The following is a 10,198-nucleotide window of genomic DNA, read 5'->3' on the forward strand; positions in this document are numbered from 1 at the left end:
CTGAGAAAATCTGCACAGTGACCATTGGGAATGGGGTTCCTGCCCCATAAAAAACAAGGAAAATAGCTTTCAAATGCTGTAAATAATACATGGCAAAAATGTAGACAATACAGAAAAGTATAAAGAAAAATGGCTAAAATCCCACCACTCAGAAAATAGAACAATATATTTATCTTATATTTAAAAAGAATTACTGACATAACAAGATTAGAAGATTCGCTTTCTCAACCCACAGTGGTACCATTCATGTCCAAAAATGCTGAAAACACAAAAACGGACATAACAGAATTCTGACTCTCCAAAGAGACTGTGCAAAACTGTAAATGAAACGAATGACAAAAGTTATGTTTCCCTCACTTTACATAACAGATGTTAATAATTTGTCATTTGGGTTCTATTTAACAGGAACTTCAGATAATATAGAGTATCATCAGTTCAGTTGTCACTATTGCCAATTTTGAAACCAATAATTCGGTTTAAAGGAGAAATATTTTACTATTTTAAGTGTTGACTTCAAGAGCTTTTTATATACCAAAAATTATGTGTTACAACTTTTGGAACTGGAAATGAAGACTTTGTAAAGCATCTTTTAGAATTAGTTATGTGGCTGGAAAAGCACAAACAATAACTGAGTGACAAACACAGCCTTTAACAACTTGACTGTCACACAATGCTGAATGCCTGTGGGATGAAAAGTAAGCAAAGGAGACCACAGCAGTGCCGGTTTCCAATGTACGGCAACTTGGTGAGTCCTGAGCACGCAACAGACGTGATGACTGAGTGAACATCTCACTGTACTTCTGCCTTGCAAATGGATTAATCTGCAGACGTGGCTAGACTTGCTTTTTTGCTTACATTCATCTGGTTTCAGCACTAATAAACACAAAGGAGATTCTTTTACATGACTGTTGAGCAACAACCATAGTGGCACTGACATAGTCAAAGTGTTGAATAACTTTTTTGAATCTTATGTTTTGTCCTTGGGACAAATGTGTTGACATTTTACTGAAGATCCAAAAGCAATGGTGAGTAAAACCGCTGGTGCCTTAATGCAAAGTAAGGTAATTGCCCTGCAGCCGCGATGGTATTCTTCAACATCACACATGCCCAGGAAAAAAAAAAATCCTATTTCACTTAAGAATGCAGAAACACATTGTGTATGACAAAATGGTAAGTGTACATAAAACATTTCTGCTATGTACTGAAGGAAGAAAGTTATTTCAAGAAAAAGGACTTTAAATTACAAACTGAGCTAGCTGCTTAATTTCTAGAAGACCACTTATACTTGAAATAACAAGAGACATACAAACTGGTTATTCAGACAGGTTTATTTTGCAGACATTTTCTGGAAAATTAACGAAGTAACCTGTCACTGCCAGGACTGACTTTTTTTGCTAATTTTGTATTTAATTCACCGTTTTTGCTAAGTTTCAACTTGGAAGAGATTAGAATCTTGGAAAACTTGCATCTTCTACTGAGAGTTTGACAGCTTCTCAATACCTAAGATATTTTTGATGAGATTGATGCAGATATTAATAAATATGATTTTTTTATATCAACCGTTGGAAAATCCACACAACTTAGTGAACTAATATTTGCCAATATGTGATCTGGTGAAAACATACATGAATAAAAGATCCATTTAAAGTGCAAGATAGACCAGTGGATTTTAATGTCACAGAGTATAAAAAGTTCACTGATATTACTTCAAATTCAAGAAACAAACACTGTTGAATTTGCGTAGTTTATCAAAGAGGGTAGTCCACAGTTATTTAAAGGTTCTTTAAATGCTCCTTTTATGTGAAGAAAAGGGAACACTTCTGCACTGTTTGGTGGGCATGTAGATTGATACAGCTGCTATTGAAAACAGTGTGTTCATCAAAAAATTAAAAATAGAACTACCATATCATCTAGCAACCCACTTCTGAGTATATATCCAAAGGAAATGAAAACTGGATCTCAAAGACATATTTGCATTCCCATACTTACTGCAGCATTATTCACAATAGCCAAGTTATGGAAACAATATAAGGTCCACCAATATGTACATAAATGAAAGAGATGTGATACAGATATCACATTCATATGTATAAACATTGTTCAGTCATGAGAAAGAAGGGAATCCTGCCATTTTAAACAACACGGGTGGACCTTAAGGGCATTATGCTAAGAAAAAATAAAAAAAGCCATGCAGGGAAAGATAAATATTGCAATGTGTCATTTATATGTGGAATCTAAAAAAGTCAAACTCATAGAAGCAGAGAGTAGAAAAGTAGTTGCCAGGGTCTGGGGTGGAGGGAAATAGGTGGAGGAAATAGAACTTACATGTTCTTACCAAAACAAAAGAAAAAGAGAGAGAGAGAGAAAGAAGGAAGGAAGAAAATGTGAGGTGATGATATGTTAAATAGATAGGAGGAATCCTTTTACAATGTATATCAAATCACCGCAATGTACACTTAAAATACCTTAACATTTTGTCAACAACCTCAGTATAGCTTAAAATGCTTTTCTGTTTTCCAACTATATATCTCTGAAGTTTGAATTTTTTTCCTACCAAACAGCATATTGAAGCAGATCACGTGCAGAATATGAGAATCTTTAAGCAAGAGGGTAGTGCAAAAATGTAGAACAATTCCAGCCTGTCACTAAATCTCTTTGTTTTAGAAAATATATTTTTGATAATTATGTTATTTATGTTAATATGAAATACATGTATTGTTTCTAAATAAAAAATATGTATTTTAAAATTCTTAGCTTTAATTTTTAATATGATAAATATTGATAAGTATAATCCACAGAAAGTTCTTTAAGGCTTGCAATAATTTTTAAAAGACTAAAGGAGTCCCGAGACCAAAATATTGAGAGCCACTGATCTAAAGTAAACCCTAGTTTATGCAATTTATTTGCTGCCTTGATTGAAATTATCTATTATATTTACCTTGTTTATTAAAAAAGTTTACTCTGCTAATGAAATAAGATGTAGTGTATCCCATATCATCCAAGAATAACTGCTTAAAAAATGTTGATTTTTCACTTAAATATATGGTTCAATAGTAGCTCTAGTTTTTTGTTTTCTTTTTAATGAACTTAAATTCAAAACTTATATTTTCACCTCCTATTACTCTTTCTTTACTTTTAATATCAGCTTAGCATAAAGGATACCAATGGGCTCATTTGACCAAAATGGTTCAGTGACTACATTCCACATTAAGTGAGTATTATTGTTGGATCATAGACAAACATTTCTTTTTACCCCACATTTTAAATTAGCCTTTTTTCTTAAAAAAAAAAAAAAAAAAAGTCTGAATGTAAATTATTCAGTTTGAATGTAAATTATTCACTGGGCTTCTCAAGAAGAGATTACTTTCATTTAGGGATATTTTTATATATTAAACTTGTTAGTATACAGTCTGTGGTTTATAGTTATGTTTTCTTCCATAGCATTTAACAAAGTTGCTAGCACGTATGTCACACATGACACTCAGTAAATGTTTGCTGAATACTGAATGAGTAGCCAAATAAATGATGAATGAATAAATGAGCAAATGGATGAATGAATGGATTTCTTAATCGAAAGATTAGGCTTAGCCATGTGCATATTATAAGACAAATTAGAATCAAGAATGAAGCTTTGAATGCATGTGCACCACAGGCAGCCCTGGTTCAGAGCTTCCTTCCCCTCCTTTAGCCTGGACTTCTGAGTGCTGTCTGCTTTTGTCTGACTCTGCCAAGACTGCTGCCTTGGGAGCAGCACACTTAGGGAAAAAGGGGTTGGGGGTCTCCAAGTACCAAAGTCTCTTCTCCCAACACCTGCCTGCCCCAACTGAACAGCTCTCTGGATCTAAGTCCAGGCTCATCACAGACTGCCTCAGTTTCTGGCTGCATCTTCAGAGGAGCCATCCTACCTAGAGAACAAAAATGTCCACTTCCAGGGCAAGTGAAACGATTGCCTTTCAAACACACCTGTTTCACGTGGTATAGTTGCACCTGTATGTAAATAGCAAAGGTGTGCAGAAGAAGACTAAGAAGAGCATCCTTTCAGAACAGAAATTACTCAGAGGAACAAAGCAGAAGATGGGGAGAAAAATTAAGTACCCTGGGAATAAAATTTTCTGGATTATGTTATAAATTGTGTGTAGTTGGGAAAAGTCACCTTGTTTAAAAGGATTAATAAGTCTTTTCTGTCTTATGCACACTCATTAGACACCATGAACGCAACTGGGAAGGTTTGACTCCTGGAAGCACATAATCTTTGGCTGTTCAATAGAAGCAGGTAATTATTATACATTTGAGTTAGTCACATCATATTATCTGCACCTTCAAATCGCTTCAAACTGGATCAATTGCAAAACTTTCTTTTTCCTGTTGAAACCATAATACCTGGTGCTTCAATGTGTTTAATTTCCTGTGAGCTTTTAATGAGCATAATGTCCTTCAGAGTTTGATTAAAGGAAAAATAGTCTTAAATAAGCCCTGAAGACTTAAGAAATATCATGAAACCATTGTACCCTAGAAATAGGACCCAATCATTTTAGAATAAATATATTACAATAGGTGTCTTTCACACACTTTATTTGACATATATATATATATATTTGCATAGAGAAATGCCAGTAAACTAAATTATCCTTTAGAAAGTGGGTGGTCTTTATCATTTGGGAAGGCCCTAGAATATCTGCACTTGTCCAGGGAGAACAAGCACCAGTCCATGCCAGCCCTGCAGGATGGCACAGGCCACCCAGGCTGCTGGTGGGTTTGATTCCTCTAATTAATAGGTTTCACAAAGGACCAGGAAAATAAAAAGAAAAGCCATAGACTGGGGGAAACTATTCGCAAATCACATGATTGATGAAGAACTTGTATCCAGAATGTAAAAAACTCTCAAAACTCAAAAATGAGGAAACATCCTATTTAAAAAGTGGGCAAATGATTTGAACAAGTGTATCACCAAAGAAAATGCATGGACGACAAATAAGCACATGAAAAAAAATGCTCAATATAAGTCATTAGAAAAATGCAAATTAGAAGACAATGAAATACCACTACACATCTATTAGGAGGGCTAAAATTAAAAAGATTAACCATACCAGGTGTTGGTGAGTATGTGGAGGACCCAGAACTTTCATACACTGCTGATGGGAATATAAAACAGTACAACCACTTTCAAAAACAGTTTGACAGTTTCATTAGAAAAAAAAAAAAAGCATGCATTTACTATATGACCCCACCATTCCCATCTTAGCTATTTACCCATGAGAAATGAAAGCATATATCTACTCAAATATTTCTAAACAAATATTCATAGCAACTTTATTCATAATGGTTCCAAACTGGAAACAACCCAAAAGTCCGTCAACAGGTGAATGGATAAGCAACTCATCAAAAAGAAAGAAATTTGTTGAGTGAAAGAAGCCAGACAAAAAGCACACATTACTGTATCATTCTATTTTTTAGAAAATTCTAGAAGAAAGGTGGTGAGCTTAAACTGAAGCAAATTCAGAGGACGCCAGAGGCATTCCAGTTTGAAGAAACATTTGCAGGTTTGTGGTCCTTGTAACTCAAGGGGAGGTGTGGTCCTGAAGGCAGGGAGCCACAAATGGGACGCAATTCATCAGATACTGAAGAAGAAAGCAGAAGCGAGAGAAAAAAGAAACACCATAGACTATCACCTTCAAGTAGTTCTTCAGCTAGCAGGACATATAGCTGAAGGAAAGGTGGAAGGAAATCAAGGTCAAGGTCAAGATCTTGGTCCAGAAGTCTTCAACCTCACTCATATTATGATAGGAGATGCAGGCATCAATCAAGCAATAACTTCTTATGGCTCTAAAAGAAAACAAAGTCGAAGTCATTCAAGGGGTTGAGGAAAATCCTATAGAGTTCAGAGATCTAGGTCAAAAAGCAGAACATGAAGGTCCAGGTCAAGACCTCATCCACGTTCCCATAGTCAAAGCAGGGAAAGGCCCAGTCACAGAAGAACTGTAGTCGATCTTGGTATAGAGAACAACATAAAGGCAGAGATAAGGAGAAAAGAGATAGGGAGACAAGAAAGGCAAGGACAAGGAATTACACAACATCAAACATGGTGAATCTGGAAACATCGAAGCTGGATCAGAACATCTGCCACTAGCCCAGTAAGCCAAAGCCAGACTACAGCTGCTATGAAGGCTAATGAAACCAGCATTGAAAGCCAAAGAAATGAAAAAGCAAAGAGAGAAAAGGAGGAAGATCAAACCATCCTGGTAGAACAAGTGAAAAGACTAAAACAAATTGAAGCCATTGAAAGTGATTATTTTGTTCGGCAGACGCACAGATGAAGTAAAGAAGTCAAAAAGTCAGTAGAATCTAGCAAAGTGAAGCATGCAACTACAACCTCAGGACCAGCATCAGCAGCTGCTGATCTATCCAGTAATGAAAGGGAAATAGACCCTAGCAGCATCCCTACTTCTATCAAGTACCAAGATGACAATTCTCTGACTTATCCAAATTTATTTATTGAGAAAGCTGATGCTGAGGAAAAGTAGTTCAAGAGATTAATTGCTCTTCGACAAGAAAGGCTAATGGGCAGTCCGGTGGCCTAAATAAGACAGGTGGTTGAATTAACAGTAACATCAAAAATTCAGGTTCCTAAATCCCAATTTAACTTCTTTATTCTTAAAAAGAATTAACCCAATTATATTAAAAGGTAATCTCATTTCATTCATTCCCATGTGGGCTTAAATATTTGTTGATTGGACTTAAACATTGTGAATATTAAAACTAGTGTAAAGTTGAGGAATGCATGAAAATGTCCTACTGTTAATAAAGCTATTCCTAAAAATATCATTCTTAAAATAAATGGCATACTGTAGTGTTTCTGAGTACAATTCTTAAAACATCAAGTTGTCATTTAAAGACACAATTTTGATTAATCATGCATATATAAATATCAAACTCTGCTATAAATATGAGATTTCATCTTCCATGTATTATGAAACCATTTTGAATCTTTTATTTCACCTTACTGGAAAATTTTTAGAATAAAAGCACTCTTAACAATCTAAGCGAAATGAACATGTTAATATTAAAAGTATAACATTTATTGGAAAAAATTCTTGAAAATGAATTAAATTGATGATTCATTGCTTGGGAAAAAAAAAAAGGAAAATTCTAGAAAATGCAAACTAATCAACAGTGACAGAGATATCAGTGGTTGCCAAGGAATGGAGAGGGAGAGCTGTGATTACAAAAGGCTACTTTTGTACAGGTAGGAAAGGAAACTTGGTGGTGCCTAGTTCACTACCTTGATAGCAGTGATGGTGTCACAGCTGTATACTTGTGCTCAAACTTATCATATTGGACACTTTCAATATGTAGAGTATCTTCTATGGCAATTATACTTCAATAAAGTTAAAGCTTTTTAAAGGAAAAAAAAAAAAGACAAAAAGGGAATCCTGAAGCAGCCAGATTTGAGTGTTGCCTAAAGCATTCCTAATAATTAAATAGGCCACTGTTTCATCTGGTCACAGAAATGCAATTAGTTTTTAAGAACAATTCCTAATTTGTTTTCCCTGTCCATTTGGACTATTCACGATTCATTGCTCAGTTGCTCAGAGACTGCTGAGAACCACAGAGCCCTGAAAGAAGGCAAGCACACTCCAAATCAGGCTCAGTGTACCCACCACCAAGTTCTTTTTCCCACTTTTGAATTTGAATGAGAAAAAAATGACATATAATGTCTATTAGTTTAGATGAGATCAATTTCATCTCCTTTTTTCCCCCTACCCCCTTTAGAGAAGGGGACCTTTCTATGTCCTTTTCTAACCGTGACACAACCCTTTTTTTTTTTTCTAATGTACCACAGCTCCAGGCAATATGTGTGTGGGGGACATAGTTTTATGAAAATTGTTTTTTATGAACTTTCTTCAGCAAATTTAAAAATTATCCCATGAGCTCAACAGATTAGCCTGACTCAAAATGTATGTGTGATCAATGGACATCATTAAAAAAAAAAAAAATAAAGACATCCTAAAACCAAAGCATCTTTGTTGCAGCTGCTCAGAGGAAGATTTTGTGACATTCATTCTAGCCTCCTGGCAGCAATAGTTCTGAATTCTGGGCTGTGACATGGAGGCAAAGTCAGCAGTGTCACTGGAGGAGAAAGCTAATGATGTAGAAACAAACTTCAGGTTTTCTTATAAAGTGAATTTGATATATACTATGAACATCAGGAAAACTATTTGAAGATTAAGGGTTTGTCAGAAAAACACTGCAGAATAAAGAGAAATAGATTTTAGGACCTTGAGCATTAAGTTCTGGGTCAAAAAATCACAAAACCGCATAAAGGAGAATCTCTCAGGTGTAATACAGTAGAAAATTCACTCGTTCTGGTGGTTGTCTGGTACATGAAGAATGACAGGCTAGTTGATGAAAGAGCAGGGATCTCTGGCTCCTGAGACTTGAGTTCAAATTCTGTCTCCAGCACTCATTGCTCTATGACCTCTAGTAACTTTTGCTAAGTCTCATTTTCTCCTCCACGATATCGTCGGCAGCCGTCCGTCTCGAGAGACGATGGTGTAGCTTCTTAAGAGTCTATCTGCACCGCCGAGAATGGCTGTGCAGTCCGACTCGGGAGTGACACGGTATCTGTCTCCTCCCGTGTTGAATTGACATCTTGCGATGACACTGGAGTGTCCTCTCCAGTGAAGCTGAAGCTACAGAGCCTGGGCAGGGTGATATGGAGGGTCTGCTTTTGCCCATGCAGCAGACCCCCCCTCTCTTCGCAGCTGAAGGGTCCAAGGGAAAGACGGAGTCAATACAGCTTGGTTTCAGGTGCGCCGCAGGAGTTGCCGGTGTTGACTACAACGTCAAACCGCCTTAGGGACTCCGGCTCCGGATTTTCTGTCGGGGTTTACTCCCTTAGCCTTTCCCCTGAAGAGGTATGCCGCAAGGCAGCAGAGGTTTTTTGGAGTCAGAGTTTTCCTTCTCTGATGTACCCTGACTGGAAGATCGAACTTAGCTCGCAGGCCGACACTCAATCCACTGAGCCAAACCAGCCAGGGGACTCTCCACGATATAAGGATCATAATACCACCTATCTCACAAGATTGTTTGGAGGTGAGCTAACACAGAACATTCAGGAGAGTGTTTAGTACTAAGAACTCAAAAACTGTTAGCTTTATTATTATACAGCCTAATTGAGAGCTTTAAGCAATTATTTATTGGAGTTCCCCAAACTTGTCCCATCACACCAAAAAATCACCTGGGACACTTGTGAAACACACAGATTCCAGGGCCCTGCCTCAGACTTACAGAACCTGCATCCATCTCCAGGGGAGGGGCCTGGGAGTTTGTAGAACAAGAACCTCAGGATCCAGGTACATTGGAAAACATAGAGTCAGTAAAAATCCATATTCCTAAGATCTGTGGGTCTCAGATTTGGTGATCTGGTTATAGTACACATACCTGGCATCTCTACCCACCACCTCTCCACCCCTACCCCCCATTCTCCTCACACCCCATACCCCACCCAGAGATTCTGATTTAGTTCTGGGATGGTGCCCACAAAATTACATTTAAAATAAGCCCCCTTATGGCTCTGGGAAAAAGGGCTCTCAGCCCCCACATTGGGAAACACCACCCAATGCTGTCATACTGCCATTGAGACTAAAATGAGAACTCTAAGAATAGTCTATAATCTGCAGTGGGGTGAGCTGTTCTACAGCTTTGCTTCTGCTTCCAAGTCCCAGACTATATGAATTAGAGGCAATCACTTTATCTCTCTGCCAGCTATTATTCTTTCTCATACCAGATGAAAATTGGTCTCTTCTATGCTAAAATCTTTGGCTTGGGGTTAAGAAGTAACTCACAGTCTATTGTGCATTCGATGCACCTGTTCTGGGTTTGCATGGTTACTGCTCGTGTGGGCCTTTTTATCTTGCTCTGGTCACCTAATCTGATTTAGTGCTAGGAGGCACCCTGGAGGTGATGCTGGGCACTTCTAAGGCATCTCTGATGAGCAGAGGGATGGGAGGGAAGCATGAGCAAAAGAAGTGAGAGCTGGCTTGCTTGTAGAAGTGCTCAGTTCCTTTTGAGGCTTTGTAGCATTGGATCTACCAGCTGCCTCAGTGCCCTCTTCATGGCTCTGGATTCAACTAATGTGCTGAAATAAGGCATCAGACTGATCCTTAGAATCAGGCTATGTGGACATGATGTGTGTGGA

General features: G+C 37.5%; 1 pseudogene; it reads left to right on the forward strand.

Annotated features, from left to right (window-relative positions):
• The first annotated feature begins 5,596 nt into the window (after positions 1-5,596).
• Positions 5,597-6,578, forward strand: LOC150007408 (serine/Arginine-related protein 53 pseudogene; annotated as a pseudogene).
• Positions 6,579-10,198: the final 3,620 nt, after the last annotated feature.

The sequence above is a fragment of the Furipterus horrens genome, unplaced genomic scaffold (genome assembly GCF_987537825.1).
Source record: "Furipterus horrens unplaced genomic scaffold, mFurHor1.1.pri manual_scaffold_6, whole genome shotgun sequence".
Lineage (NCBI taxonomy): Eukaryota > Metazoa > Chordata > Mammalia > Chiroptera > Furipteridae > Furipterus > Furipterus horrens.